General features: G+C 41.2%; 3 pseudogenes; 1 reads left to right on the top strand and 2 right to left on the bottom strand.

Moving 5' to 3' along the window:
• Positions 1-9,583: 9,583 nt before the first annotated feature.
• On the top strand, positions 9,584-10,712 carry LOC138987056 (zinc finger protein 280B-like; annotated as a pseudogene).
• A 5,122-nt stretch (positions 10,713-15,834) lies between these two features.
• LOC102279574 (dihydrofolate reductase pseudogene) lies at positions 15,835-16,411 on the bottom strand (annotated as a pseudogene).
• A 3,757-nt stretch (positions 16,412-20,168) lies between these two features.
• Positions 20,169-24,090, bottom strand: LOC138987055 (testis-specific Y-encoded protein 1-like; annotated as a pseudogene).
• Between the last annotated feature and the right edge of the window lie 2,363 nt (positions 24,091-26,453).

Genomic DNA, 26,453 nt, shown 5'->3' with positions numbered 1-26,453 from the left:
CTAGTCTGGGCGGGAGCTGCTCTCCAGCAGCCTTCCTGTCCCAGGGGTGGGACGAGCCAGCTCGCGAAAGGGCCTGTCAGGCCCCAGCCCCAGCCCCTCCCAGGTCTCCTGTGGAACTTAATATATTTAAACACACACACATACACAAATCTTCACGGCGGGTTTGTGACTCGGGCCCAACCCGGTTCTGCAACCAGGCACAGTCAGGTGGGCAAAAAAAAAAAAAAAAAAAAAAAAAAAAATCGATCTAGTGGCCTCTCCACTGCCGCGGGCTTTGGTTCGTTTTCTGTTTGCTCTGCCTCTCCTCGGACTCCAGGGCTGCCCCTGTCCCTGGGGGCCCCGAGATTCAGGCCTTTGGTTCGGAAAGTTGGCAGATGAGGTATTTGTTTGTTTGTTTGTTACTGAGAGAAGGGAGGTGGGAGGAAGAAGCTCAGGGAAGAGGAGTTCAATCACTTGCTCTGGTTGAGTGTGAGACACCTGGTCAGCATCCGTAGGGTAGGACCAGGTAGGGCCTGGGGATAGAACGTTTCCGGAACAGGTGACTCACCCTGACCTTTCCCTCTGCCCGCCCCCAGGATGTGACCTTCTCCTGCCTGGGAAGTCTCAGGCACTCAGGTTTTCAGTGTGCCCCTGAGGTAAGGTGACAGACATTTTTACAATAAGGAACAAAGTTGTGTCTTTCTTGCCTTCCGTTTTTCTCCTTTCATTCATGGGCTGACATGTTGCTGTGGAGAGAGAGTTCTCCTGGGGATTAGCTGACCCTGATTGTGGGTGGTGACTTCAGGGCAATCATGGTTTCAGGTCACTCTGAAGCTCTCTGAGTTGCAACATTAAAAGCAGGCAGGGAGGCTACTGGCTTGCTTTCTCCTGCATTCTTGAAAGAAAAAAAAAAGTAAGAGCACCATGGGTTTTAAGCTGTGTAGAGCTGACTCCTACCACTTGGTGAGGCTAAAATGGGGCAATGCACATATCCTAAGGTTTTAGCTACAAAAGCAAAGTAATGAAGGTATGGGAATTCCCTGGTGGCCTGGTGATTAGGATTCTTGGCTTTCACTGCAGTGGTCTGGATTTAATCTCTGGTCAGGGAACTGGGACCCCACAAGCCAAGCAGCGTGGCCAAATGAATAAAGTGGTTCATTCAGAGAAAATGTGTTGTGATTTAACATGTTTACATGGGATTACTTGCTCATTTTTGCACCTGTAAGAGCTTTATTTCATTAAGTAATTGAACTCCACTGGATGGGGGTGGGGGAGCATCTGAGTTCATTTCATGCCAGTAAACAAGATGATAGGTAGCTCTATGCCCAGCAACTTGTGCCTACAGCTCTGTTGCATAGTTATCTATTGCTGGTACAGCTTTGAACTTGACAGCATGTTTTGTTTTGGTCACAACATGTGGCTTCATAGGATATTAGTTCCCCAACCAGGGATCGAACACAGGATCCTGGCAGTGAGAGGGCTGAGTCCTAACCAAACCACTGGACTGCCAGGCAACTCCTGTTTTTAGGTGTTTTGGTTTGTTTTGTGTTTTTTAAGTTTTGCCATATTTATAGGAGAACTCTTCTGTGTGTAAGTATGATGTGAATGATATTATAACTCAAACTGTTTGTGTTGTACATATTATCTCAAAATTGAATAGTTTGAAAGAACTTACACTTGATATCTATTGGTCTAGAATCCAGTTGGGTAGTTTAGCCTCAGGGTCCCTCCTGAGGTGGTAGTCAAGCTTTTATCTGGTTTGGCAACCTCTGAAGACTTGGCTTATTGAATCTAAGTTCTCTCACTTGGCTGTACTCATGAGGCCTCAGTTCCTCCTTCTGTGGGCCTCTCCAAGGGGCTGCTCATGTGGAGGCTGCTGTCTTTTCCCAGAATGAGTGATTCAGGAAAGAACTTGCACCCATGATAAAGTGCAGAGTCTTTTTCAGACGTTACACATCTTCACTTCTGTATTTGCTTAGTCTCACAGGTCAACCCTGTGATAGTTTGAGAGAGAACTACATAGGGGTGGGAATATCAGGAGATGTGATTCACAGGTCATCTTGAAGGCTGGCGACCATACCCATTAATCCACCATGCCAGCCTTTCTTCATATGATCTCAGTTCTGTTACTGTGAGCGAATTATTTGGCTTGTGTACACTTCTTGTGTGCTGCTGCTTCTGCTGCTAAGTCACTTCAGTCATGTCTGACTCTGTGCAGTCCCATAGACAGCAGCCCACCAGGGTCCCCCATCCCTGGGATTCTCCAGGCAAGAACACTGGAGTGGGTTGGCATTTCCTTCTCCAATTCATGAGAGTGAAAAGTGAAAGTGAAGTCTCTTAGTCCTGTCTGACTCTTCGAAAACCCAAGGACTGCAGCCTACCAGGCTCCTCCGTCCATGGGATTTTCCAGGCAAGAGTACTGGTGTGGGTTGCCATTTTCTACTCAATTCTTGTTTATTCAGTGATATTCTAGCAAGTCTCTTTTTTGTCCTGGATTAAGTTTTCTGTTTCTCTGGACGGTTCCCAGCAGCAAACAGACTGACTATAATGTCACCTCTCATTAAAAATCTGTCTTTTGTGACACATCCTGCTTCTGCTTTTTTTATTTCATGTTTTCTTATTATGGACTTCTGCAGAGTTGTTTGTAGAATTTTTTTTATCTCCATTTCTCTCATTTTCCTTTAAATCCACTCTTGTCAAGGTCACCAGTGAATTCCAAATGTTTAACTCAGTGGTCAATTTTTATTTTTTTTTATTTTTAAAAAATTTTATTATTATTATTATTTTAAATTTACAATATTGTATTGGTTTTGCCATATCAACATGAACCCGCCATGGGTGTACACATGTTCCCCATCCTGAATCCCCCTCCCACCTCCCACCCCGTACCATCCCTCTGGGTCATCCCAGTACAGCAACTTCAAGCCTCCTGTATCCTGCATTCAACCTGGACTGGCAATTCGTTTCGAATATGATATTATACATGTTTTATTGCCATTCTCCCAAATCATTCTCCCTTCCCTCTCCCACAGAGTCCAAAAGACTGCTCTATACATCTGTGTCTCTTTTGCTGTCTTGCATACAGTGTTGTCATTACCATATTTCTAAATTCCATATATATGTGTTAGTATACTGTATTGGTGTTTTTATTTCTGGCTTACTTCAGTCTGTATAATAGGCTCCAGTTTCATCCACCTCATTAGAACTGATTCAAATGTATTCTTTTAAATGGCTGAGTAATACTCCATTGTTTATATGTTCCACAGCTTTCTTATCCATTCATCTGCTGATGGTCATCTAGGTTGCTTCCATGTCCTGGCTATTAGAAACAGTGCTGCGATGAACATTGGGGTACACATGTCTCTTTCAATTCTAGTTTCCTCAGTGTGTATGCCCAGCAGTGGGATCGCTGGGTTGTATGGCCATTCTATTTCCAGGTTTTTTAAAAAAATTTTTTAAGGAATCTCCACACTGTTCTCCATAGTGGCTGTATTAATTTGCATTCCCATCAATAGTATAAGAGGGTTCTCTTTTCTCCACACCCTCTCCAGCATGTATTGCTTGTAGACTTCTGAATTGCAGCCATTCTGACTGGCGTGACATGGTACCTCATTGTGGTTTTGATTTGCATTTCTCTGACAATGAGTGATTATTGAGCATTTTTTCATGTGTTTGTTAGCCATCTGTATGTCTTCTTTGGAGAAATGTCTATTTAGTTCTTTGGCCCATTTTTTGATTGGGTCATTTATTTTTCTGGAATTGAGCTGCAGGAGTTGCTTGTATATTTTTGAGATTAGCTGTTTTTCAGTTGCTTCATTTGCTATTATTTTCTCCCATTCTGAAGGCTGTCTTTTCACCTTGCTAATAGTTCCTTTGTGGTGCAGAAGCTTTTAATTTTAATTATATCCCATTTGTTTATTTTTGCTTTTATTTCCAATATTCTGGGAGGTGGATCATAGAGGATCTTGCTGTGATGTATGTCGGAGAGTGTTTTGCCTATGTTCTCCTCTAAGAGTTTTATAGTTTCTGGTCTTATGTTTAGATCTTTAATCCATTTTGAGTTTATTTTTGTGTGTGGTGTTAAAAAGTGTTCTGCTACTGCTGCTAAGTCACTTCAGTCGTGTCCGACTCTGTGCAACCCCATAGACAGCAGCCCACCAAGCTCCACAGTCCCTGGGATTCTCCAGGCAAGAACACTGGAGTCGGTTGCCATTTTCTTCTCCAATGCATGAAAGTGAAAAGTGAAAGTGAAGTCACTCAGTCATGCCTGACCCTTAGCGACCCCATGGACTGCAGCCTTCCAGGCTCCTCTGTCCATGGGATTTTCCAGGCAAGAGTACTGCAGTCAGGTGCCATTGCCTTCTCCAAAAAGTGTTCTGGTTTCATTCTTTTACAAGTGGTTGACAAGTTTTCCAGCACCACTTGTTAAAGAGATTGTCTTTTCTCCATTGTATATTCTTTCCTCCTTTGTCAAAGATAAGGTGTCCATAGGTGTGTGGGTTTATCTCTGGGCTTTCTGTTTTTTTTTCATTGATCTATATTTCTGTCTCTGTGCCAGTACCATACTGTCTTGATGACTGTGGCTTTGTAGTAGAGCCTGAGGTTGTTATTTTATTTAATTTATTGGCAGCCTTTATTAGAGCAGTTCATTTCCTCCTCCCTGAAAAAAAAAAAATGTTTCATTTGGATTACAGAATGCTTCTCTTTCCTGCTTCTCTTCTACCTACAGTTCTCCCACATACAATGTGTGACCTTTGTGTCTGGCTTTATTCAGATGTCATATTTTCTTTTTAAATATTTATTTATTTAGCTATGTGGCATGTGGGATCTTAGTTCCCAGCCCAGGGATGGAACCTGTGCAGAGTCTTAAACACTGGATCTCCAGGGAAGTCCCCTAGTTTGTGTATTTTCAAGATTCATCCATTTCATGGCTGTATAGCAGTGCATTTTTTTTATGGCTGAATATGGTATATCAATATGGTATGTGGCTTACCTGTAGTCCATTGTGAGCATATACCACCATTTTATTTATCCATTCATCAACTAATGGATAATATTTGGATGGTGTATTCTTTGTGGCTATTGTGAGTAATGTTGCTGTGAACACTGTTTTTGCATGGACTTAACATTTTCAGTTTTTATGGATATATACAAAAGAGTGAAATTTCTGGATCATATGGCTACTCTATATTAATTTTTGAGGTACTGACAAACCACTTTTCAAGTGATTGTACCATTTTACAGCAATTACATCAACAATATATGAAGATTCCTTTTCTCCACATCCTCTGCAGCACTTGTTATTATTCCTCTTTTTGATTACAGCCAACCTAATGGTAGGAGAAGGCAATGGCACCTCACTCCAGTACTCTTGCCTGGAAAATCCCATGGATGGAGTAGCAATACAGTCCATGGGGTCGCTAAGAGTCGGACACGGCTGAGCGACTTCACTTTCACTTTTCACTTTCATGCATTGGAGAAGGAAATGACAACCCACTCCAGTGTTCTTACCTGGAGAATCCCAGGGACAGGGGAGCCTGGTTGCCATCTATCACACAGAGTCAGACACAACTGAAGCAACTTAGCAGCAGCAGCAGGAGGTGTGAAGTAGTATCTCACTGAGACTGATTTACATTTTGTTACAGGCTTCCTTGGTGGCTCAGAAGGTAAGGTGTCTGCCTGCAATGCAGGAGACCTGGGTTCGATTCCTGGGTTGGAAGATCCTCTGGAGAAGGAAATGACAATCCACTCCAGCATTCTTGCCTGGAAAATCCCATGGATGGAGGAGCCTGATAGGCTACAGTCCATGGGGTCGCAAAGAGTCGGACACGACTGAGTGACTTCACTTTCTTTCACTTTCAATCATGTTAAGCAGTATTTTTTTGTGATTGTTGGCCATTTGTTTATCATTTTTGGTGAAAAGTCTATTCAAATTCTTTTCCTGGTTGTTAGATTTTTTTTTATGTTGTTGTAAAAAAAAACAAAAAAACATCTAACTTAAATTTTTACCATTTTAACCATTTTTACATGCTAAGTATTTCACACAATTTCATCAGCCTTTTTGGAGAAAGAAATGGCAACCCACTCCAGTATTCTTGCCTGTAGAATCCCATGGACAAAGGAGCCTGGTGGGCTACAGTCCATGGGGACACAAAGAGTCATAAACGACTGAGCAACTCACACAACACACACACACACACACACACACACACAGTCACAGTGTTGTTTTGTTGTTGTTGTCATTGTTTTAGCTGTGCTATGCAGCTTGAATGACAGTTTCCTGGTTGAGAATCATACCCAGGCCCCTGATAGGAAAGTTTGGAGTCCTAACCTCTGAACTACCATGGAATTCCTTATCACATTGCTATGAAACAGATCTCTACACCTTTTCATCTTGCAAAATTGAAACTCTGTACCCATCACCTGTCCCATTAAACAACAACTCTCTTTTTTTCTTCCCTGTTTCCTAGACCCTGGACTCCATCATTCTTCTTTTGTTCCTTTCTATTGCTTGACTATATTAGATATTTCATATAAGTGGAAACATACAGTATTTGTCTTTTTTATGACTGGCTTATTTCCTTTGGCTTGATGTCTTAAAGATCATGAATGTTGTAGCATGTGGCAAAATTTCCTTTATATGGCTTAATAATGTTCCATTATATGTATATATCACATTTGATGGATGTTTAGATGCTTCCACCTCTTAGTTGTTGTGATTAGTGCTGCTTTGAGCATGGCTGTGCAAATATCTCAAGACCCCATGTTAACTTCTTTTGAATTTATATTCAGAAGTGGAATTGCTGAATCATGTGGTAGTTCTATTTTTAATTTTTTGAGGAGCCTTTATACTGTTTTCTGTAGCAGTTGCACCATTTTAAAATCTATCCATAACACACAAGGATCCAGTTTCTGTACATACTTGCCAAGAGTTGTCCTTTCCTTTCCTTCCTTTTTTCCTTTTTTACCTTTCCTTCATATGTAAACACACACACAGAGGCACAATTTTTTTCATATCCTTTTCCATTATTGTTTATCACAAATTATGAATATAGTTCCTTGTGCTATACAGTAGGATCTTTTTTATCTATTCTATATATTAACATTATAGTTTGCATCTGCTAATCACCAGCTCCCAATCTATGCCTGCCCCACCCTTCCTCTCTTGGTAATCACATAGTCTGCTCTCTATGTCTGTGAGTCTGTTTCTGTTTCATAGATAAGTTCATTTGTATCATGTTTTAGAGTCTGCATGTTTACAGTCCACATGTAAACTGATACCATATGATATTTGTCTTTCTCTTTTCTGACATCCTAAGTATTCTTTTTAATGCTAATGTAGAAAGTGTTTTACTTGACTTCATTTTCAGAACATTTGCAGCCTTGGCTTGGGATTTTCCAGGCAAGAGTATAGAAATGTGATTGATTTTTCTCCAAAATATTTATCTTTGTATTCTTTCTGACTTCCTAAGCTTTTTATTAATTCTAATACCTGTTTACGTTTCTTTTAAGAATTTTCTATATATAAAAATGTGATTGATTTTTTAAAAATCCAATCTTGTATTCTTGACTTTTTATTAATTTTAGTACTTTCCATTCTGAATAAAATATGGACTTTTTTTTTGTTTTTTTTTTTTTTTTTAACAACAACAACAACAATTCCTTTTTTCTTACCTGATTGCTCTGGTTATAGAACTGCCAGTATAATATTGAACCAAAGTGTGGAATAGACTTCCTTGTGTTGTTCCCAATCTTATAGGGAAAGCTTTCAGTTTTCATTATTAAGTATGATGTTAGCTGTGGGTCTTTTACAGGTACCCTTTGATTGAGAAAGTTCTCTTCTGTTCTTAGTTATTAAGTGTTTTTTTTTAACCCTATTATGAAAAGGTGCTAGATTCAGGGAAATGCTTTTTCTGCAGGCAGATGTGTTTTTTGTCCTTTATTGTATTAAAATGGCATAATGTTGATTGACTTTCATATAATGAACCAACTTTGCATACCTCCATAAATCCCACGTGATCATGGTATATAATCTTTTTTATATGTTGTTAGGTTTTGTTTGCCAGTATTTTGTTGAGGACTCTTGCATCTGTATTCATACAGGATATCCGTTGTGTGTGTGTGTGTGTGTGTGTGTGTGTGTGTGTGTGTGTGATGTCTCTGTCTGATATTGGTATTAGAGAAATACTGGCATGACTTTGCCTGATATGTGGGGAAGAGACATGTGGAATGAAGGATGAAGCATTGTTGGATTTAAGTTTAGTCAGGATTAGAGGGAGAAATTTAGGATATATCAGTGTGGATTTGGGGGTGAGATTATCAAGAGAGTTCATTCTCAATTTCCTAGGCCTGTGTTAAGTGCTTGACATTGAATTATGCTGTTTGTTAACTATGTATAGATACTTTATATTTTGAATTTGCTACCTATTTTTGTGTATTAACATTTATGAAATTAGTATGTGTGAATCAGCTGTAATGTGCATTTAAGATAAGTTTTTTTTTTTTTTCCAATTTTACTACAAAACAAGATGCCATTAAATAGCTGATGCTTTTTAAAAAGAGCTGTTAACCTTAAGTCTAAGAAATAAGCATGTTTGTCTTTAAGGTACAGAAACACATTTAAAAGTTATAAATTTGCCCCAAAAGTTGCAGCTGGTGTGTGGTTAACTTAGAATTCCAGCTTAATCTTCTTTGACTCAAAGTCCATGTTTCTCAACACTGTACAATAGTGCAGTTGTAAAAATACTAGTCCTTTACATGTTATTTCACCTAATGATCAGTGGTGTTTTTTTCTTGTTTTTTTTTTTTTTTTTTTTTAAATAGAAGAGATTAAAATCAACATGGGACAAAGCTATGATTCTCGAGTCATGTAGACTTGTAGTCATAGGTTTTTCAGCTGTCATTTAGTCTCTTTGATGCTCAGTGTCTTTATCTGTAAGATAAGGGTGTTTATAACTACCCTAGAGTTTTGGAGATAACCAAAGAGCACATTTTTTCTGTACTTAACTAATATGTGGTATATTTATACTTAGGTGGCAGTTTATTTAAAGAAAGCACTGGGACTTGTGGCCAAATCCTCCAAGAATAAAAAAGTATTTAAAATATGGAACCACCAAGTATGTTATGTGAAGAAGAACAAGAGCCAGAACCACAGAAAAGCGAGGGAGAAACCAAACAAGTAGATAATGAAGATGCTGAACTGATCTTGGTTGGAGTGGAACATGTAAATGAAGATGCTGATGTGATCTTTGTTGGGATGACCTCAAATTCAAAACCAGTTGTTGGCAAACATACTGAACAGAGTTACCCCAGGTTCTTGTTCAAGGAGAAAAAGGTATGGTCACTTCAGGAAAGATAATGCTCAGAAATTACAGCCTGTTAGTCATGTGACTCCTACATCAGAAGCAAAGATTGTCTTGCCAGTTTTGTCTTTGAATCAAGATCAACAGATAGTCCCATTATTATTGAGCCTTTGTCCAAAGCGGATTATAAAAATATTTCACCACAAATAGTGCCTAATAGCTTTTCAGAGTTATGTTCTCCTTTGATTACCTTCACAAGTTCATTGCAGCATCCAGTAGAAACAGCAGTTTCTGCAGGAGATATGGATAAAAGTCCTCATGTATCAAAGTGACTTTCCACTTCTGAAACAAATAGCACAAATCCCAAAAGGCCTAAACTCAGTGATGGAATTATAGGAGAACATTCTTTAGCTATGTCCCCTTCAGGTATTTTTCATACAATGACTACTCAGCAAAGCACACCAGACAGTGTTCATACCTCATTAAGCCATGTTCAGAATGGAGAACCTTGTCCAACAGCTTTTCCAAAGGACAATGTTCATTGCAAGCCTATAAGTCCTTTAGGGGAAAATGGACTGACAAAAACTGACTTTCCAAGTTTAGCAAGTCAAAACAAGATTGTTGATCCCACAGAAGGCAATCTGATTGTGTTACTCCATGACTTCTACTATGGACAGCATATAGGAGATGGGCAGCCAGAACCAAAACTCACACAGCCTTTAAATGCCTCAGCTGCTTGAAAGTTCTAAAAAAATGTCAAGTTTATGAATTACATAAAGCACCATTTGGAACTTGAGAGGCAGAGAGGTGACATTTGGAAATACCACACCACCTGCAAGCACTGCCACCACCAGTTTCCTACTCCTTCCAGCTGCAGTGTCACATTGAAAGTGTCCACACTTCCCAGGAGCCCTCCGCAGTCTGTAAAATCTGTGAATTGTCCTTTGAGACAGATCATGTTCTCTTACTGAACATGAAAGACAATCATAAGCCTGGTGAAATGCCCTATGTATGCCAGGTTTGCAGTTACAGATCATCATTCTTTGTAGATGTGAATGCACATTTCAGAGCATACCATGGTAACACTAAGAATTTACTTTGCCCCTTTTGTCTCCAAATTATTAAAACTGCAACACCATACATATGTCATTATAGAGGGCACTGGGAAAAGAATTCTCACCAGTGTTCCAAATGTCAGCTACAGTTTTTAACTTGTAAAGAGAAAAGGGAGCACAAGACCCAGTGTCATCAAATGTTAAGAAACCTAAGCATCTAGAAGGATTACCTCCTGAAACAAGAGTTGTTATTCAGGTATCACTGGAACCCCTTCAACCAGGATTGGTGGAAGTGGCATCCATTACTGTGAACGCATCTGATTCTGAATCATCACCCCCCAAAACTAAAAGTAGAAGATCAAAAAATCCTGTTTAATTCTACTTTCAGTAAGTCTGAAGCAAGTATTTCAGTCAAAGTTAAAACCCCATAAAAAAAAAAAATAATCAAATTATAGCATTATTCAATAATATCAAATATTGGGAAACCAATGTGTAATTTATATGTTTTTGTTTTAAATACATGAAGTAGAGTTTTATTTGAATATTGAGATGTTATTTAAAAATATATTACCTGTTTTTCATATAAGTGTCTTAACATGTAAAAAGTATGTGTGTGTGTGTGTGAGAGAGAGAGAGAGAAATGAGAGAGGTGCAGAAAGGAAAAGTAACAACCTATTTTGGTATTTCATGTTATTTGTAAGTTCAAAAGCTCTACTATACATATAATCTGTAGAGTGTTTTAGCAATGAAATTTTCAACTGTTTTCATGCCTTGAAGATCTTAGTATTAACTATATAGCCAGATTGGAATGGCTTTGTTATGGTATGGTCCCATGTGCTGCTGAACTCTGTGAAGTGCCTCTGTTTTGCTGATCTAAGATAACCTGGCTCCAAAAGCCTGGTGTGGAGAAGTTGATGGAGAAGCTATGATGTGAGTTTGGACCAGACACAGGATTTAATCAGTGGAGAGCTGTGGCTTCTTGTCCCAGTTGAGGAAGAGGCATGCATGCACTCCAGGCATGGAGCCAAGGCAGAAAGAACACTGTCTCAGAGTGTCTTTACCTAGCCCAGGGACATCTCAAGGAAGCCAACTGTTAAAATGCCTGTTTGGTGAGAGGCCCTGCAAGCATTAAGCAGGCCCTGTGTATCATTGACTGCATTGGAGAAGCAGAGATAGTTAATAGAATGAGGCCTGGTGCCTATGGACCTCCTGTTGAGTGATCAAAAGGGAAATTTGATTAATTCCATCTCCTTTCCCATTTGGCTGGCCTTTAGTCACAGTGAAGTAGCCATATCTATCTCAGTCACAGTAGTAAAGAAAGTTAAGATTCCCAAGGAAAAAAGTCTTGATTTGATTTGTACTGGACCCATAGTTTTAACTGAAAAGGATCAAACACAGGGAATCTGTTCAGTTTATGAATTGGGCTAAATTTAGTTCTCTTTCCCTTAAGCTACAATAGAGTTGTCTGAGAATAGTAAATGTAGTGGATATAAAGGTTCCAGGGTGATTAAACCCTCTATAGAACTTTTCCTTACCTTTTCCAGTTACATGTATCTTACCCTAGTTGAACATGTGAAGATTTCAGTTTTGTATCTTATCTTGCCTTGGACACGAATGCATTACAGTTAACAGCTAATTCTTTGTGTGTGTAATTTCCCATTTTATGAAACTAATACTGAGTTTCAGTCTTACTTGACACAGTCTGATGTGCAGGAATTGTCTCATTTATTTCAGTAATTATCAGGTCATAGAGTTATTATCCTTCCTCTACTCTATCCAACTATCTAGTCTGTTATTATACTTGTGGAAACCTTTTCTCTTGCACTCTCCAAGGGCTCTTTCACAGACCTGTGGGGTGCCCTCTAAGTATTGGTTCCTGAACATCAGCACACTTGGCTTCCTCTGTGTGTTCCTGGAGTTGAGTCTCCTCCTGAAGTTGAATGCCATACCTTCGCCACTTCTGGCACAAATACCTAGCAATCTCTGTGCACCATTCAAGGAACCTGGGATCTTGGCTGTATACCTATGCCAGGAGAAATCTCTCCATTTCCTCTTCCTTTCTCCTCCTCTTTGTCTCTCCCCACTCTTTCCCACCCCTCCACAATTTATTTAAATCCTCTAAGCTTTCACAAAATGCTGGAAAGTGATAATCACCAAGGGGTTAGCATCCGTCTCAGAACTGAAGAGGAAGAACTACAGATGACTAAGCTGTAGTGAGTCTATTTTCTCCATTTTAGGTAATTTCCTGAGTGTAAATGCAAATACAAGTAAATTGTATTTATTTACGCAATTCTTGATTGATTGATTTCCACTTTGAATATTTTACTAGGCCTTTCCAGTTAGTTTGCTTGGGCCAAAGTACTTTGCTAAGTGTCAGCTTAAACCACTTTTAGGTGTATAAAGAGTGTGTGTGTGTGTGTTGTGTTCTCTCAGGTGAAAACTCTATGTATAAATAAATGTGCAGACCATTGCATTCTTATCTCCTTTATTCTATTTCTATAGTAAAAGCATGAAATGTTTTATTTATATGTTTTTATTGTTGCTTAGTATTATCAACACTGTTACTGTTGTTTGCTCTGAAATATGCTCCTAAGGAGTACAAGTTGTATTTATTGCCAAATAAAAAGGTTCCAGTGATATGGTCCCTGATTACTTCCTCTCTTCCATTCTCTGTCATTCTACTCTACTATTTTCCCCACTGGTGATCTGTTTTTGACAACACTGGCCTTGCTTTTCCTCAAGCAAATTCCATTTCTTCCCGATCCAAAAACTTTGCAACTGCTGTTTTTCTGGAAATGCTCTTCCCCTAGGCCTGCATGGCTTGCTACCTCCCTTGTTTGAGCTTCACCAATGCTGTTCAAATCACACAATGAAACCCTCAACCCCCTTCCTTTCCTCCTCCTCCTTAAAGACACTTTAAGTCTCTACCCTCTTAACTCTCCAGCCTAAAATTACTAGATTTTCAACACACACACACACACACACACACACACACACACACACACACACAACACACAAAAAACCTGAGAAGAGATAATAACATCAGGGCTTTGCTTCTTAGAATTAACTTGAATCAGTTTCTGTGCCTGCAAATTAAAGATAGTTACTAGTGAGTTGAGATCTTTCAGGCACTTCCTCTGTTTTTCTATTGATACCTCTATATTTTTTTCAGGCAATGACACTTTGTTTTGTTTACAAATGTATTGAATATCTGTCAAGATTACTATTTTGTTATTACCCTTTGTGAATTTCCTTGTCTACTTTGCTTGTTTTTTTTCAGTAAAATTTATTGTTTTATTAATGCTGCCAAAGTGTAAGTAAAATTACTGTTTATAAAAATAATATTAAAAAAATTATTTCCGCTGTCCATCATTTTACAAATAACATGGCATATTTTTGTTTTTTTTTTTTTTTAAATAATCTTATTGTGTTGGCCAGAAATTCTAAACAGTGATGTGTAAATGGGTTTTCTTGTTCTTAGTACCATCAAAGGCAATGAGGATATGGTTTAATGAATTTCTATTTCTGTTTTTAGATTTTAAAGAGAATTGTTTCATTGGATAGTTTACAACATCTGTTGAGATATTTACTTTTCTTTCTTTCTCCCTTCCTTTCCTTTTCTTCCTTTCTTCCCCTGACTGTCTTTCTCTTTCTTACCTTCCCTTTCTTTCCCCAGGTTTGGGCTTGACTGGACCTTTCCTGAAACAAAAATTATTCCACTCAGGGTTGAATATTATCCTCTCAGAATCCCATACCATTTCTCATTTCTAGTATTGGAAATAACCTCCTCTTCCCCTTATTAGATTGGCCACAGTTGTATCAATGTTTCTGATTTTCTTTTTCCAAGAAGCAGCTCTTGTTTTATTATCCCAACAAGTTTTACTTTTGTTGTTTTCTATTTTTGTTTCAGTTCATATATACCTTCTAACTTTCTTTAGGATTTTTTCTTCATAACCTTCTATTTTAAAAGCTTTCTTTACAAAATTTATGGAAATATATTTGATTTAAAATGTTGTGTTTCAGATGTATATCAGAGTGATTTAGTTATGCAGATACATATCTATTCTTTTTTAGGTTATTTTCCATTATAGGTTATTACATGATACTGAGTATTTCTTTCTTTCTTTTTTTTTTTTTTAATAGATGGTTTAGTGCTTGACCTAACTTTATTTAAATAGCAAATTTTGGCTGAATCCCAAATATTTTTTCCCCACATATTAACATTTATTAGACATATTGAGTTGATACATAAGTTGCTTCTTAGCAGTTTTTGGCATTTTTCAGTCATCCTTTTTTTACTACTGCAGATGTTACATTTTATAGACATATTAAATAGTTCTTATTAATCAACATTTGGGTTCTTTCCAAGTTTAAAACAAAATTTTGCAGCAGATATTCTTGGACCCATCTCTTTGTTCAGGAATAATTTTTAGAAGTGGAAGCTCTGGGTCCAAACCCAGAATATTTTGAATTTTAATTGATATTGCTAATTTACACACTAAACAGTTTGTACCAATTTATGAGGAAAATGCTATTTTTTATATTAGTAATCTAAATCTTTGCTAATAAGATGGGTAAAACATGGTTTAGTTTCTAACTTACTAATTTTGGTTTCTAGCAATATTCATTCTCAATTTATTACCTTTTAAATTTTTTAGCCATTATGCTTGATTTTAGATTATTCTTTTTTTGTAAAGAGCAGCCAATTCTTGTTCTATCATTTTAACATCCTGTGAAATCTCACTGAAGGTCAGAAACAAAGTTCTTAAAGGTCTCAGATGTTCTCTTAACCATCAAAAGGTAGTCTTATACCTGTTTATCACTATCCTTGTAGAATGGTCTGAGTGAACAGAATTTTTTTCAGTAGTGTGATCTATATGGAGTAATTCTTAGTCCCTCTTTTGATCTAATTTAATAACTGAATGCTAGTTTTTCTGTTTATTGTCCATTTCTGACCTTTGAACTTACCCCCTAGCTCTACAGGCTCTGGTTTCAATTCTTGCCACCATGGGACTCTCCCACTTTGGGCTGTCTTGATAAATATATTCTACCCTAGGTGGTGCTGGTAACCTACTCCTGGCCCTTAATGGGAATTCAGACAGTTCTTGTAAAACAAGAAATGTTTTACAAATGGTATCTGATATAGTCTAGTTAAGATTAATGGGGAATATACAACAATGTAAAAAAACAGATAAATCATGAGAACCTACTATATAACACAGAGAACTCTACTCAATGGTCTGTGGTGATCTAAGGTAAGGAAATCCAAAAAACAGGGGAACAGGGGATATATGTATTTGTATAGCTCATTCACTTTGTTCTACAGCAGAAACTAACACAACATTGTAAAAGCAAGTATACTCCAATAATAATTAATAAAAAAGATTAATAGGGAATAAAAGTACATTGCTTAGAGATAATCTAAAGTGAACAGAAGTCTCTACAACAAAAAATATATAGTTTTCCTTGGCGGGGAGAAAAGCTTGAAATAGATTGGAAAACATTTTCACATTAATTGTTCTTTTCATATACTTCAAATTTGTACTTAATGCCTTTTTCCTCTTGGACATCCAAAGGAACACCTGGATATTCTGGAAGAAGTTTATATTTTTCAAAATCAATTTCTGGGAAAAATGCATCACTTTCAAATTCTTGCATGATCCTTGTCACAAATAGTCTAACATGGCCTGGCTTGTTCATGGCTTCCTTATAAACAGAACTGCCTCCCACTATCCAAACCATGTCTACTTTATTTTTTAATTCTGGATCTTCAATAAGTTCTAAGGCATCATCCAGACTTTTGGCAAGAAAATGAGCTCCCATTGGAGGTTCCTTGACTTCTCTACTGAGAACTATATTAATTCTGTCCTTTAAAGGTCGATTCTTCTCTGGAATGGAGAACCAGGTCTTCCTACCCATAATCACCACATTCTGTTTACCTTCTACTGAAGAGAGTGTAGTCATTCTTTGGAAATACTGGAATTCATTCCTGAGCAGTGGCCAGGGCAGGTTCCCATTCTTGCCGATGCCCATGTTCTGGGACACAGCGACGATGCAGTTTGGTGAACGAACCATGACAGCAGCAGGAAACACCTTCTAGCTAGCCGTGGACCCCGACCCCAAATATTTTTATGTATACATTTTTTAATTAAAATTTCATTCTCTATGATTTTTTGGCAAGTTAATTCCAAAGATTTCACTACTTGCAGGCTGCATGTTTTAATTTATAGTTTACTGAGAATTAAGTTTTCCTTGGCGGTCTGAGGGTATGTGTGTATATACACTGACATGCCTATATACACATCCTTTTCAGATTACTACATTTTTTTAAGATATATAAATATATTTTAAAAGATATTTTCTGTTTGTATGGTAAAAACATGAAATTTTTAATTTTAAAAATTTGTTCCCCTAAATGAATATAGTATAAATAGTAAAGGAATATAACTATTCCTTCGAGAATAACCCTACTAACAGAACTTGGGAATGTTAAAAAATTATTCATAACACATACTAAAGGTGGTAAGAAAAACTTTGTTCAAGGCAAGAGTACTACAGCGGGATCTTATAATATGGGAGAGAGATTGAGTTTAAGTCTGACTCCAGCAGGGACACAGCTGGGATTTATAGCTAAGGAACAGGGTGGGTCCATGAGATTGCAAAGAGAGACTGGGAGACTGAAAAACAATGAACAACAACAACAGAATGGGTGTCAGTGGATGGAAACTTATTAAGAAGACCATAAGGTTGAGGGTGGATTCTGGCTCAACTGAGAAGATCATTGCTGAGGCTAGGAAAGGCTGATAAGATATTGAGGTGAGTGATAAGGAATTTGATCTGATACTGAGGGTGGTCAGATCAAGGGTGAGGTATGTTTTCTAAACTGAAGTAGAAGATTCTGGCTTAGATTGGACTAAATGGACAGGCACCCCAGGATAAAGACATTGCCCAAAGTTGGCAATGAATTAATGAACTACTGCTGCATAACAAATTACCCCAAACTAAAAGCTTAAAACAATATTATCTCATACTGCTGCTGAAAGTTGGGAATCCAGGAGTAATTCAGTTGAGTGTTCTGGCTCAGGGTTTCATGAGATTGTCGTCATCTGAACCATTGACATGGTCTGGTGGATTTCTTTCCAAGATGGCTTACTCACATAGCTGTTGAAACCAGTTTCCTTGCTGGCTGTTGGGAGAAAGCCTCAGTTCTTTCACATAGGCCTCTCTATTGGGCTACCTGAGTGTTCTCAAGATATGACTAAGCTGGCTACTAGAGTGAGTGATCCAAGAGGATGAGCAAGGAGGCTGCAGTGCCTTTTATGACCTAGTCTCAGACACTTCATTTTCATTTCTACAATATTCTAACATTAGAAGTGACCCACTAAGTCCTGCCCACATGTAAAAGGGAGTATAAGGTCCACCCTTGAAGGAAAGGACTTGCAGACATACTTTAAAACCATGTGGTACACATATGGTCACAAATTGTTTACATACTTTTATGTCCAGAATGCATTTTCCTGCCAATGCTTTCAAATAGTTTATCTATTATAGCATTAACTTGAAGTTCAGGACCTTGTCATCTAAGTCAGGTCCAGATATGGATCAGGGTCCACTTGGGCAGTATCTCAAGTGTTCATTTGCTCAGTTGTGTCCCACGCCAGGGTTCCCTGTCCACCATCAACTCCAGGACCATGCTCAATCTCAAGCCCATTGAGTTGGTGATACCATCCAACCATCTCATCCTCTGCCATCCCCTTCTCCTGACTTCAATCTTTCCTGCATCAGGGTCGTTTCCAATGGGTCAGGTCTTCCCATCAGGTAGCCAAAGTATTGGAGCTGCAGCTTCAGCATCAGTCCTTCCAATGAATATGCAGGACTGCTTTACTTTAGGATTGACTGGTTTGATCTCCTTGCAGTCCACAAGACGATCAAGTCTTCTCCAACACATCAGTTCAAATTATACAAGTGTAGTGCCTCTAACCTGATGATCTGTGAACAAAAGAGATGAGTTAATCTGCTCACTTTCACAGCCAACATACAGTGGTGGTGAGGCACAGATAACCTTCATAGACACTCCTGTTCCAGAAAGGGGAGGGGAGATGGGAGTCAATAGTAGCAGTTCTGAAATACCACGGGTTCTTGTTGGCAGTCTTTTGATTAGGATTTAAGGCCTGGAAACTTCCTCGGCTTCAGTCTCTGAATTTTTAATTCTGCCCTCTGACATGATTCCATTGCATGAAAGGTGGGTAGTATACAGTTACAGTGAAACAGTCTCCCTAGCCTACTTCCTGCTTGTCCAAGGTAGAAGTCCAGAGCTCTCTTATTTTGTACTATTGCTGGTCCTTTCAGTCCAATCTGAACTTAAATATGTTATTTTAAAAACTTGGTGTGTCTCCTGATAGTCTTACTGGTTTTCATGGCAAAGCACCCCACTCCAAAGCCACCATCACACATGTCTTCATAATAAGGCCTACTCTGTCTTGGTTTTCTGCTGAGATAGCTGAGGGATAACACCCTGAAACTTGGTAGAAGTCTTATTGTGTGACTGAAATGATCTCTGAGTGACACCCCTAAACTCTTTGGAGGGCATTGGCCTGCCTAAATAATGCCATGAAGCATCCCCTTCCAGCTTTCTGAGGCTTAACAAAGAATTTTACAGTCACACTCATCTTTAGACCACCTTTATTAAAAATAAATAAATAAATAAGAATTGACGTATAGGTGCTGTAAATGTTATATTTAGAACACCTTATCTCAATGCCCTGGTAGAACCTTGCTTGAGAGCCATTAATTTTAGCATCCTCTGTCATCTTAAAAGACTGGAAAATTTCCAAATCAGCAAGTTCTGTCTTATTTTTTAAATAGTCTTTCTCTTAAACATTTTTTTAATTAATTTCCCTTTATATTTTACTATAGGCAGCAAGAAGAAAACCAGGAAGCACTTTTGGCTGTTTGGCTGGAAATCTCCTTAGCTAGATATCTCAATTAATAAGGTACAGTTTCTCCTTCCAGGTCACATTTTCTAGTTTTCATAAACTGCAGGTGTAGTGGACTTTCCTCTGCACACTCCCCAGGCTCTTTCCTCCTGCCTCTCCTTTCTGCCAGGCATCCTGGGTGCACCCCTGTGATCCCATTCAGAACGTGTTTGCTCAGTGAGATAATGGGGATTGATTCCCTGGCTTCAGTGCTTCTGCTGGCCAGAGTCTATGTACCTTTCCCTAAGACCTTCATGTTTTTTTGCTATTCAACTTCCATCACCTGGCTAGGTCAATTCCAACAGCTCATACTCACAAGCCTACTGGCAGGGACTTCTATGTGTGCACACATGTGTGTGTACACAGTAACATCCCTGAGAGGAAAATTGCACATGTGCAGAACTACAAGCTTTCTTCTCTAGGAATATGAATTTTGGTACCTTTGTGCTTACAAAGAAAAAGTAACTTTCTTTGTCCTGGTTGTTTTCTTTTTCACTTGTTAATTAATCATGTCACGTTGCACTTCTAACTCTGTGCTGCTCCTGCTGCTAAGTCACTTCAGTCATGTCCCACTCTGTGTGACCCCATAGATGGCAGCCCACCAGGCTCCCCATCTCTGGGATTCTCCAGGCAAGAACACTGGAGTGGGTTGCCATTTCCTTCTCAATGCATGAAAGTGAAAAGTGAAAGGGAAGTTGCTTAATCATGTCTGACTCTTTCACGACCCCATGGACTGCAGCCTCACAGGCTCCTCTGTCCATGGGAATTGCCAGGCAAGAGTACTGGAGTTGGGTGCCATTGCCTTCTCCATCTAACTCTGTGACTTATCCTCAAAGGTTACAAAATCTTGGCATTTGCTAGTGACACGGACCGACCTGCAGAGCAGCGGCAGGGTTGGAAGCACTCGCCATGAACAGCTGTATGACATGCGCCTGCATTCTGCATTCTCCCATCACCTTGGACAGCTTCACAGTACCAGTCACATTGGCCTGATCCATTTCCTGTGGGGACAGAAAACAAGGACCTCTGGGCTCAGCTGACTTGGAGAACCTGCTGTCTCAGTGTGCACCTATCTAGGTCATTCCTTGTCAATGTTGTGCCCCTCTTGCTAGCCTACCACCCTTTATGGCCAACAACATTCTGAGTGAGGCCCTCTGTTCTTCCTATCTGTGTAGCTTTCTGTGTGCACCTGTCTACATGTGCCCCCAAGTGCTATTTCCATGTAGCATGAAAAGGCCAAAAGAGACACCTGAGCCTCCAAGAGCCCCAAGAGACTGTGATAGGCCTGGGTCTTATCCAATGTTGTGAGAAAGGTGCACATGGATACAGGGTCTCTTCAGATACAAAGAATGGAACCTGAGACCATAAAGGTAAGGTGGCATCACTACAAGTCTTCCCCTTCTGTTTAACACTACCCATGCAAAAGGAGTCCCCAACAGATGATGCCCTGGAAAACCTTCCCTTTCTGGGACCACAGCTAATGCCTCCCTTGGGAAGAAAGAAGCTTTTCTATCTCAAATGCACCAAGAGGGCTTGAACCACCCAGGCCACAGTGATTTGCTAAATGCCAAAACTCTCTTTCAGTTGCTCTCATTAGGCCCAGGTAGGACTCCCTACAGGCACATCTCTGCTTGCCTACACAGCCCACGTGCCAAGGAAGCCAGTCCCCAGTTGGGCCCAGGGCATCCAAGACAGTCACCTGGAAGGCAGCTTCCCCTCTGAGTGTCACCTGGTGCAGATCCCATAAGACAAAATCAGAGATTTTGCTTCTAGCAAGACTGCAGAATTCTCTCAGATGCAGATGCACACTTTGCCCCTCAGGCCCCCAGAGTCAGAGGCAAGACCCCAGAGGAAAGAAGGAATTTACATCAGGACTTATAGTACACACCATGGGTTATCTTTGGTAGGACAGCTATTGGCTAGACCCTGGACCCTAGCAGGCCTCTAACTGCCCCCAGGGCTTCCCTGTCTCCCACTCTCCTGAGGTCCCTTGGGACATGCAATTAGCCCACCTTCCTTGCTCCCTCCCGTTCCCTCCTCACAGGCTCATCCGGGCAGAGGGTCAGACACGTACACCCCCCCGCGCTTTCCTCCCCTTTCTGCACTGCCAGGGAGGCAGGCTAGAAGTGCCTGTAGGCATGCCACACACACATCCTGTCTCTCCTAGGATGCCTGTGGTTTTGCAGGTACAGCTTACTTTAGCATGTCTCACGCATTTTATGTTGCAGTTTGTGCCACCCTCAGGAGAGGGAGTGTGCTGGCTGATGGGCTGCTCCTGGGCAGCACTGGCCCAGGACCTTCCCAGTTCTCCTTCTCACATGTGTGGAACAAGTCTCCAGTGCAGCAGGCAATCTGTGCCTTTTTCTCTTTCATCTCTGCCCAACTCGGCAGGACCTTAGCCTCCTCACCATCCCAGGTCTTGCCATAGCCACGTCCACCATTTCAACAGGCCAGCCACAGCCCCCAGACTGAAGGGCTCCCACAGGCAGTGGTTTCAAAGCCCCACCCCACCTGATTGGCACTTTGTGAACCCTCAGACCATGCACCCCTTTCTTAGTCCAAACACACACAACAACATAGTAGAAATGGTGTGTTTTTTTGTGTTTGGCCTAATTGCAGATATCAGGAGCCACAGTCAGGAGTTATCACTAGCCATCCTTTCCTGGTTCCCATCCTGGACAGGGTCACTGCAGAGATCCAGCAACAAACCACCTTCAGACTGGGGATGTTCGTGCCTCCTCTTATGGTTGCTAAGCACCTTGTCTCCTGTAGCCTTCATCTCTGCATCTGCCCTGGGCCAGACACACACACACACACACACACACACACACACACACACACACACACACATATAAACACAGCCGACACAAGCACATGCATGTGTACACACACATGCTCAGCATGGGACACAAACACAAACAAGGTACACGGGTGTTTCAGAAGGTTAACACGACCGAGTCCTGCAATGTCAGAGGTGGTGACAGTAGGCACCATGTCCTGCCCTTGGGGCTCCCTGTCCACCTTCCCCGAACTCTTCTGTATTTTCCCAAGGCAGCTTGACGCTGCTTCCAGCACAGCATGTGTGGTGGTGGTGAGACATGCCAAGTGGTGAATGTGGAAATTCACAGAAGATCCCAAAGTCAACACACAGGTGCACTGGGACCCTGGAGTGGACACCCTTTCAATGATATGCCTTCCCAGGGTAAGGGGAAGGAGTGAAGTGCCCAAGCAATCTCAAACTCAGTGAGTAACAGGAGCCAGGGGATGGCAGGACCCATGGAAGAATGATTCTGAAAAAAAGGTACTTAATTCACCCTCCCTCTAATTGTATTACCTGGACTTTGTCACTACAACCACAGCTGATTTGAGGTACATTTGCTTCACTCATGGACACACCGAATCCCCAAATCCACAATCTCAGGAGGTCACCTGCACGTGCATGACCCAAATTCAGGCTCCACAGCCAGCTTGCATGTGTCTGAGCATCCCCATTTGGGAAAGGACAGTGTCCTAGATACTGCACGACTGTCCCTTCAGGGCTCACCTCCACACCTCCTCTCCACATATGTTTCTGTCAGTTACACTCATGGAAGAACCTTCCTCCCCAGGGTACTACTTCAGGGGATCATCCCACACATCTTTGCTGATGATCTGCTGGCAAAATGAGCAAGGTGAGCCAGCAACCAAGAATTCCATAATCAATCGTTAACTGTTCAGTTCTCAAACCACCACACCTCAGCAATCCTGTTTAATTCTAGGCAGTTTTGGCCAGACAACCAGCTGAGAAAGTTAAGGCTCCTGGTGTCCAGCCTGTGGCTGGGTGCTCCCCGTTCAAAGCCCCAGAATCAGTCGACAGGAGTGGAATGACGTGCCCTATACCCTGCAGAAGACAGGGGAGATGGGTGCGGATCCCACAGGTGGACCATCCACACCCTTGCACACCCACACTCTTCACCCTGGGAGCCATGTTTTACAAACGATGTCAAGGTAACTATACTAAGTGATCACCATGCTCAAGAAGTAGGGATGGTCCTGAAAAGAGAAGATCACCTTGCAGGGGGACCATGGACAGCTCTGCAACTGCACCTGCCAGGGTAGGGAGGAAGGAAAAGTTTCCTGCACCTCCTCCTCCTCCTGAGCAGTGGACTCCAAGGCAGCAGAAAGGATACAGCTATGGCCCAGAAGCAAGAGATGCTCTGGATGATGGCACTTCTCCGAGCCAAGTCAGGCTTCCTCCTCTGATGGTTCTTGTGCATGAACCGAAAGTAGGCCCTGCAGTTTTTCTCATGCCCAGACCTCAGTTCCACCTTCACGGCGGCCAGTGCCTGCAGTGCATCTTGCCCCGGAAGCTCAGTTGATCTCCTGGGCCTTTCCTGGCCCTGCTCCTCCACCATCTTATCTTCAGCTCCTGGGAGGACCCCTATTGCTGCTCTTCATCTGCCACAACCTCCACCTCCTCCATGATGTCTTCTGCAGACAGCTGGAACCCCCACCCGATCCCCGCCGCCTCTCCGTCCACCAAGGGCTCACTGTCGCCCACCGCCTCCAATCTGAAGAGGATGGCCTCTTTGCCTGGCATTACAACTAGTGGCTTCAAGGTCCCAGCCATGCAAAGCATCAGGATGGCAGGCCACGGGCCCCAGCACCCTGAGCACCAGGGCTTACAACTAAGATGATCCGGGGTCCCAGGACACTCCTGCATTCCTCTGCCCTCCTCTCACGCTCCTCTTGGCCCTGGTCGCGAACCCAGGCTGGGGCAGATAGGAATGGATGGGTCATAATAGCACAACAAGTGGTGCACAAATGCGGCTCAGGCTGGAGTAATCCTGTGGGACCAACTAGCTCTTTGGTGGCAGGTAGTGAGGGGGATGGTAGGGAAATGGGAGCTGGTGTGTGTGGGGTGGCCTGAGGCTGAAGAATGGGTTGGCGGACAGCACAGGACATGGTGAACGGGCCCTGGGGAGATCAGCCAAATAGGCGGGGCCCTTGGCTGTGAGCCACTCTCGAGCTGCTGGCCCAAATTAGTGCAAAGGCTGAGAGCCTGGTGGGCGGCACCCTTACGCACACATCCATTGACCAGACGGCATCTTCGACGGTTCCTGGGCTCCAGCACACCCATGTGGCATATTCTGCTCCAGGGAGGTAGTGGGTTTTGCATCTGCTGCATTCCAGGTGACCGTCTTGGATGTCCGTGTACCCAACCAAGGCCTGGCTTCCTTGGCACATGTGCTGTGTAGGTAAGCAGGGATGCCTGGCTGTAGGGAGTCCTACCTGGGCTTAATGAAACCCACTGAGAGAGTATTTGCATTTAGCAAATCAATGAGGCCTGGGTGGAATCAAGCCCTCTTGGTGTTTTTGAGATAGAAAAGCTGCTTTCTGCCCAAGGGAGGCATGAGCTGTGGGCCCAGAAAGGGCAGGTTTCCCAGGTCATCATCTGTTTGGGGACTCCATGGGTCTGGGTAGGAATAAACAGAAGGGACTACCTGTAGGAATGCCACCTTACCATTATGGCTCGGGTTTCATGCCTTGTATCAGAAGAGACCCTCTATCTATGTGCACCTTCTTCACAACATTGAATCACACCCAGGCCTCTCACAGACCCTGGGGACCCTTTCACTTCTCTTCATTTCACAGCTATTTGTAAGGCTTCCTCAGGCACCCATTTTGCTTTTTTTGCATTTCTTTTTCTTGGGGATGGTCTTAATCCCTGTCTCCTTTACAGTGTCATGAACCTCCATCCATAGTTCATCAGGCACTCTATCAGATCTAGTCCCTTAAATTTATTTCTCACTTCCACTATATAATCATAAAGGATTTGATATAGGTCATTCCTGAATGGTCTAATGGTTTTCCCTACTTTCTTCAATTTAAGTCTGAATTTGGCAATAAGGATTTCCTGACCTGAGCTACAGTCAGCACCTGGTCTTGTTTTATGCTCTCTAGGAGAAGTAAGCATCTTTACTTTCATGGCTATAGTCACTATCTGCAGTGATTTTGTAGCCCCCAAAATAAAGTCTGTCACCATTTCCACTGTTTTCACATCTATTTGTCATGAAGTGATGGGACAGGATGCTGTGATCTCAGTTGTCCTAATGTAGAGCTTTAAGCCTACCTCTTCACTCTCCTCTTTCACTTTCATCAAGAGATTCTTCAGTTCCTCTTCACTTTCTGCCATAAGGGTAGTGTCATCTGCATATCTGAAGTTATTGACATTTCTCCTGGCAATCTTGATTCCAGTTTGTGTTTATTCCAGCCCAGCATTTCTCTTCATAAAAGGTAAATAAACATGGTGACAATATACAAATAAATTATTCAGGTGGACCTAACATAGTATCTTGTGAACAATGTATGCTCTCATCTTGTTTGAACCCTCAATATAACATTTGTTCCTTTGCAGTGTTGCGAAGTCCACCCTATCTTATGGTGTCTGTGACTGTACTCATTTATTGGTATGATAACTGTGGTCTTGCTGTATTACAACAATTACAACAACAATTACAATTGATGTGATCATGACTGTTTTTGAGCTTGCTTTTCTTGAGAATATCAGCTATAATAACTGCAATTACCTCTGTCACTGTGGCAGCAATATCATTGACTCAAAAATTTCATACTGCTCAATATGTTAATACTATGTCTAAAATTGCCTGGAAAATCCCATGGACAGAGGAGCCTGGTAGGCTACAGTCCATGGGGACGCAAAGAGTCGGACACGACTGAGTGACTTCATGTTCACGTTCACATTCATGTCTAAAAATGGCTCTTTAGCTTTGGCAGGAAGTTATAGATAGGAAACTAGAAATGGAGGTAGATGTCCCGGAGGAAGCAGTAATGCATATGGGGACTGAATTACAGGCATTAAAAGTAAAACTGTCACTGTCCTGTCATGCCGACTACTGGTGAATTTGTGTAACACCCATTAAAGAAAACAAGACAGATTATAACTGGGAGAAAATTAGAAATCATATTTCAGGGGCATGGAATAGCTCCAGCATTAGTTTAGATTTAGGAAAACTTCACACTCAGATAAAGACATGGAACATTCCCGATTGGGTTTTACTGCCTCAGGACCAGCAAATGACCTTTTTTTTTAAAAATACATTTTTGAACCTTATTTCAGGAAAAAAACATTGTATACTATT

This window comes from Bos mutus, unplaced genomic scaffold (genome assembly GCF_027580195.1).
Source record: "Bos mutus isolate GX-2022 unplaced genomic scaffold, NWIPB_WYAK_1.1 CTG531, whole genome shotgun sequence".
Lineage (NCBI taxonomy): Eukaryota > Metazoa > Chordata > Mammalia > Artiodactyla > Bovidae > Bos > Bos mutus.
The sequence above is the reverse complement of the archived record's forward strand: the minus strand, read 5'-3'. Positions and strand labels throughout refer to the sequence as shown.